Source organism: Gorilla gorilla, chromosome 15 (assembly GCF_029281585.2).
Source record: "Gorilla gorilla gorilla isolate KB3781 chromosome 15, NHGRI_mGorGor1-v2.1_pri, whole genome shotgun sequence".
Classification (NCBI taxonomy): domain Eukaryota; kingdom Metazoa; phylum Chordata; class Mammalia; order Primates; family Hominidae; genus Gorilla; species Gorilla gorilla.
In genome coordinates this window covers 124,580,779-124,587,130 of record NC_073239.2, presented here as the reverse complement: position 1 = coordinate 124,587,130, position 6,352 = coordinate 124,580,779, and the positions used below count along the sequence as shown (strand labels likewise).

Genomic DNA, 6,352 nt, shown 5'->3' with positions numbered 1-6,352 from the left:
GGCTCACGCCGACCTCTCTCAGCGTGGGAGGGGCCGGTGTGAGGCAAGGGGCTCACGCCGACCTCTCTCAGCATGGGAGGGGCCGGTGTGAGGCAAGGGCTCACGCCGACCTCTCTCAGCATGGGAGGGGCCGGTGTGAGGCAAGGGCTCACGCTGACCTCTCTCAGCGTGGGAGGAGCCAGTGTGAGTCAAGGGGCTCACGCTGACCTCTCTCAGGATGGGAGGGGCCGGTGTGAGGCAAGGGCTCACGCTGACCTCTCTCAGCGTGGGAGGAGCCAGTGTGTGGCAGGGGCTCATGCCTCTGGGCAGGGTACCAGAGGCATGGGCATCAACAGGCCACCGTGAGGGAGGAGCTGGGCCGCATGCGGGCTGCTGGGAGGCAGGCAGGGACTTGGCCCCAGGTGGCCGCCGTGGGGGCAAGAGCTGGGCCTGGAGAGGCCCCTGGGAGGCAAGAGCGGGACCTGCAGAGGCCGTTCTCCAACCATTGCTGGGCCCGTACAGGCCACCGGGCGGCAGGAATGAGGCCCAAAGAACTTGGCTGGAGAAAGTTCGGGACCTACAAAGGCGGTTGGGAGCTGGGCAGGAGTTGAGCCAAAAGAGCTTGCTTACTTGCTGGGAGGCATGGCTGGGAGATGCCGACTTCAGGACAACTTGGGCCTGCAGAGGTCACCGGGAGGCCCAAGCTTGGCGTGGAGGAGCCCACCGACCGGAGACCATTTGGGGCCTGCAGGTGCCATTGGAGGGCAGGAGCTCATCGTGGAGGGGGCACCGTGAGGCCTGACCTGGGCCTGGGGAGCTTGGCTTGAGGAAGCTGTGGGCCGACCAAGGACGCCAGGAGATGGGTAGGCACTGAGTCCAAAGAGGTTGTTGAGAGGCAGGAGTCAGGCCTGGAGACGCAGCCAGGAAGAGGAGCTTGGCCCGGAGAGGACGCCTGGAGGGTGCAAGTGAGTCTGGAGAGGCCGACTTGAGGAGGTTCTCAGCCCGGAGAGGCCGCCGGAAGGGAAAAACTGGGACTGGAAAGGCTGTTGTGAGGAATGAGCCCCATGGGCCTGAAGAGGCCACTGGCAGGCGGGAGCTGGGTGTGTAGAAGCTGCTGAAAGGTTGGGAGCTTGGCTTGGGGAGTCCACAGTGAGGCAGATGCTGGGCCTGAAGAATCTGCTTAAAAAGATTTAAGCACATTTACATTTATTAGGCACTTTATTTCCATTATTACATATATATAAATATATATACGTATTATATATCCAATATATAATAAAATGATTATACAACTCACCATAATGTAGAATCAGTGGGCGTGTTAAGCTTGTTTTCCTGAAACTGGATGGTCCCACCTGAGCGTGATGGGAGAAAGTGACAGATCAATAGGTATTAGATACTCATAAGCACAGCGCAACCTAGATCCCTCACATGCATGGTTCACAACAGGGTGCGTTCTCCTATGACAATCTAATGCTGCTGCTCATCTGAGAAGGTGGAGCTCAAGCGGGAATGTGAGCAAAGGGGAGTGGCTGTAAATACAGACGAAGCTTCCCTCACTCCCTCACTCGACACCACTCACCTCCTGCTGTGTTGCTCCCTACGGCTCCATGGCTCAGGGGTTGGGGACCCCTGCTCAAGTGCATCCAAAGCGACCCTTCCCACACCAGTCTTCATAGTGGTCAAGGGCAGCAACCACTTAGCTCCCAAGGCATGTGCCTCAGCTGGCATTTCGTCACAATCAACAGTAAGTGGTAGCTTGAGTCACTGTGAGGTCACTTCCTGGAAATCACCAGCATCCCATTTCCCACTGGCAAAGAGCTCAGCACTGCCCCCTGGGAAACCAAACCTATGCCCAAATCCCATCTGTGTGGGTTTATCTCCTGGGACCCTTCCTAACGTATTAGTCAGAGTCCAATCAGGAAGCATAAACCACTCAAAAGTTTAAAGTGGTAAAATTTAATACGGAGAATTATTCATTATAACAGGTGAACAGCATAATGAGAGATTGGCTAGCACAAAGTAAAGAGAACTCTAGAGAATACAGGACTAGCCCAGGCCAGGCATGGTGGCTCATGCCTGAAATTCCAGCAATTTGAGAAGCTAATGCAGGAGGATTGCTTAAGGCCAGGAGCTAGAGACCGGTCTGGACAACACAGTGAGAACCTGTCTCTATCCAAAAGAAGAAAAAAGTTAGCTGGGAGTGGTGGTGCACACTTGTAGTCCCAGCTACTCGGAATGCTGAAGTTTGAGCCTGGGAGGTCAAGGCTGCAGCGAGGCATGATTATGCCACTACAGTCTAGCCTGGTGACAGAGCAAGACCCTGTCTCAAAGAACAAAACAACAACAACCATTTACAGACAGAAAAGAGGTAGAGCTAATAAGCTAAGGAAAGATGTTGAAATGTGACAAGTAAAGTAATATGAGGTCTTTTATCTATTTAAAATAATCAAACAAAAAATGACTTACTAAATTATAATACCCTGTGCTGGCAAAGGTGCAGTGAAATGGGCACTTTCTTATACTATGAGGGGTGTTTAAATTGTGTATAAGCCTTCCTGGGTAAAGCTTGTCAATTTTTTAAAATAATGGAGACAGGGTCTCACCATACTGCCATACTGCCTCCTCCAACTCTTGGCCTCAAGCAATCCTCCTCTCTTAGCCTCCCAAAGTGCTAAGATTATAGCTGGGAGGCACCCAAAACCCTGTCAATTTACATCAAGGGTAATGAGAATGTCCATTCACCATGACTCACAGTAATCTTACTTCTGGGGAGACAATTCAATCTAAACAAAAGGTCATCTGTACACACACAGTAAAAATCTGGGAGTAACTGAAGACAGAGTTGGTAAGTGAAATAAGAAACAGTTCTAAGAAATTAAACTATGGTATCAATAGGCACCTGGTATAAAAGGTCAGTTGATGTTAGCTGCTACTTTTTTGTTGTTTTGAGACAGGGTCTCACTCTGTCACCCAGGCTGGAGTGCAGAGGCCTGATCATGACTCACTGCAGTCTCAGCCTCCCTGGGCTTGAGTGATCCTCCCACCTCAGCCTCCCAAGTAGCTGGGACTACAGGAACGTGCCACCACACTAGGCTAATTCATGTATTTTTCTGTAGGGATGGTGACTCCCCCTTTGTTTCCAAGGCCTATCGCAAACTCTTGGCCTCAAGCCATCCTCCTGCCTCAGCCTCCCAAAGTGTTGCGATTACCAGTGTGAGCCACCACACCTGGCCAGCTGCTACTTTTAGCAGTATTATTATTATTCTTCCACTCCATTAAAAATTATTATTTTCAAGGCTATGCAACAGTATGTATCCTACAGCGTAATTGTAAAAACATATACAGTTGCCGTCCCTCAGTATACAGAATTAGTTACAGCCGCCCATCTCTGCATATACCAAAATCCATGCTTACTCACGTTTCGCTGTCACCCCTCTGGAATCCACGTGTACGAAAATACCAAATATTAGTTGGGCGTAGTGGCAAGCACCTGTAGTCTCAGCCACGTGGGAGGTTGAGATGGGAGGATCGCTTCAGCCTGGAAGGTTGAGGCTGCAGTCAGCTGCGATAGCACTACTACCCTCCAGCCTCGGACAACAGAGGGAGACCCTGTCTCAGAAAAAAAAAAACAAAATAAAACAGGTTAGAAATTGTAATGAGGTCTGTTGGGCAAAATTCCATATAAGCAAAGTATAAATTAATAAAGCAAATCATGATAAATTAGTACGATTGACTTTCTGGAGTTTCTGACAATAAAAGTAAGGAAAATGCAGAACACAAAGACAGAGAGTAAAAAGAGAAATTAGGAAAGCATTCTACATGTTTAATAGGAAGACACTGGCCGTGTTCGTGCAGCGGCAGCATGTCGTGACATGACATACTTTGGAGAGAAGTTAACAGATGAGGAAGTTGATAAAAATCATCAGAGAAGCAAAATACTGGTAGCGACACTCAAGGAAACCACGAAATTTCCATAACTTATGTCAGCAAAGTGGGAATATTGTACAGTGTGTGTTGAAGTTCCTATACAACATTGTTTATCTGCCATTTGTTTGTTTGTAAGGAATGTATATACTAACAGTTCTTCTTGCTGTCAAAAGAATATGTGTGAATAAGTCATTTTAACTTATTCTTCTGTTTTTCTTTTATCTTCCTGCCATCATCCCACAGCCTTACTTTAGAAATTTTTTCTTTAGAAAATTGAACAAGTGCTCCTAGTTGTGGCACATACCTCGAGGATGGGAGGCAGGGGTGGAAGGGTCACTTGAGGCCATTAGTTTGACAGCAGCCTGGCCAACAAAGTGAGACCCCATGTCTGCAAAACAATTTAAAAATTAGCCAAGTATCGTCATGTATACCTACAGTCCCAGCTACCTCAACTTACGGAGAAAGTTCAGGGCCTGGAGAGAAGGCTGGGAGGCAGGAGCTGGGTCTAAAGAGGCCATTGTAACGATGGAGCTGTGCCTGTGGAGGCTGTTGTGAGGCAGTAGGCTCATCTGCGGAGACTGCCGTGAGGTAGGGTATGGGCCTAAATAGGCCATTGTGAGTCATGAGCTTGGTCTGTAGAGGCTGACTGGAGAGAGTTCTGGGCCTGGCAAGGCTGCCGGGAGGTAGGAGCTGGGCCAAAAGATTTAAGCACATTTACGTTGATTAGGCACTTCATTTCCATTATTACACTGGAATATATAATAAAATAATTATAGAACTCACCATAATGTAGAATCAGTGGGCATGTTAAGCTTGTTTTCCTGAAACTGGATGGTCCCACCTGAGCGTGATGGGAGAAAGTGACAGATCAATAGGTATTAGATTCTCATAAGAACAGCGCAACCTAGATCCCTCACATGCACGGTTCACAACAGGGTGCGTTCTCCTATGAGAATCTAATGCTGCTGCTCATCTGAGAAGGTGGAGCTCAAGCGGGAATGTGAGCAAAGGGGAGAGGCTGTAAATACAGACGAAGCTTCCCTCACTCCCTCACTCGACACCACTCACCTGCTGTGTGGCTCCTTACGGCTCCATGGCTCAGGGGTTGGGGACCCCAGCTCAAGTGCATTAAAGCGACCCTTCCCACACCAGTCTTCACAGTAGTCAAGGGCAGCAACCACTTAGCTCCCAAGGCATGTGCCTCAGCTGGCATTTCGTCACAATCAACAGTAAGTGGTAGCTTGAGTCATTGTGAGGTCACTTCCTGGAAATCACCTTAAACCTGGGCCCTGACACTAAAACCCTAACCCTGGGCCCTGACCCTAAAACCCTAACCCTGGGCCCTGACACTAATACCCTAACACTAGGCCCTGGTCCTGAGCCTAAAACCCCAAACCTGGGACCCGGCCCTGACCTTAAACAACCCTAAACCTGGGCCCTGGCCCTGACCCTAAAGCAACCCTAACACTGGGCCCCGGACCTGACCCTAAAACAACCCTAACACTGGGCCCCGGCCGTCACCCTAAAACAACCCTAACCCTGGCCCCGGACCTGAACCTGAAACAAGCCTAAACCTGGGCCCTGGCCCTGACCCTAAAACAACCCTAACCCTGGGCCCTGGCACTAAAACAAGCCTAACCCTGGGCCCTGGCCATGACACTAAAACAACCATAAACCTGGGCCCTGGCCCTGAACCTAAAACAAGCCTAAACCTGGGCACTGGCCGTGACCCTAAAACAAGCCTAACCCTGGGCCCTGGACCTGACCATAAAGCAACCCTAATCTTGGGCACTGACCCTAAAACAACTCTAACCCTGGGCACTGACCCTAAAATAACCATAACCCTGGGCCCTGGCCCTGAAAATAAAACAACCCTAACCCTGGGCCCTGACCCTGACACTGAAACAACCCTTACCCTGAACCCTGGCACTGAACCTAAAACAACCCTAACCCTGGGACCTGGCCCTGACCCTAAAACAAGCCTAACCCTGGGCCCTGGCCCTCACCCTAAAACAACCATAACCCTGGGCCCTGGACATGACCCTAAAACAACCCTAACCCTGAGCCCTGGCCCTGACCGTAAAACAACCCTAACACTGGGCCCTGGCCCTGACCCTAAAACAACCCTAAACCTGGGCCCTGACCCTGACCCTAAAACAACCCTATCCCTGGGCCCTGGCCCTGACCCTAAAACAACCCTAACCCTGGGCCCTGGACCTGACCCTAAAACAACCCTATCCCTGGGCCCTGGCCCTGACCCTAAAACAAGCCTAATCCTGGGCCCTGGCCCTGACCCTAAAACACCCCTAAACCTGGGCCCTGGCCCTGACACTAAAACAACCCTAATGCTGGGCCCTGGCCCTGACCTAAAACAACCCTGACCCTGGGCCCTGGCCCTGACCCTAAAACAACCCTAACCCTGGGCCCTGGCACTAAAACAAGC

The 6,352-nt window shown here is 50.5% G+C and overlaps 1 long non-coding RNA gene across 2 annotated transcripts; it reads right to left on the bottom strand.

Moving 5' to 3' along the window:
* Nucleotides 1-396: 396 nt before the first annotated feature.
* LOC134757166 (uncharacterized) lies at nucleotides 397-4,805 on the bottom strand. Of its 2 annotated transcripts, none has more exons than XR_010130856.1 (5): nucleotides 4,693-4,805; nucleotides 4,367-4,599; nucleotides 3,397-3,591; nucleotides 1,277-1,334; nucleotides 397-1,155 (listed from the first exon to the last, which is right to left on the bottom strand). It is a non-coding gene; the product is annotated as an uncharacterized lncRNA (long non-coding RNA). The 2 variants fall into 2 exon arrangements; XR_010130855.1 differs by having other exon boundaries at nucleotides 3,401-3,591; nucleotides 4,693-4,804.
* Between the last annotated feature and the right edge of the window lie 1,547 nt (nucleotides 4,806-6,352).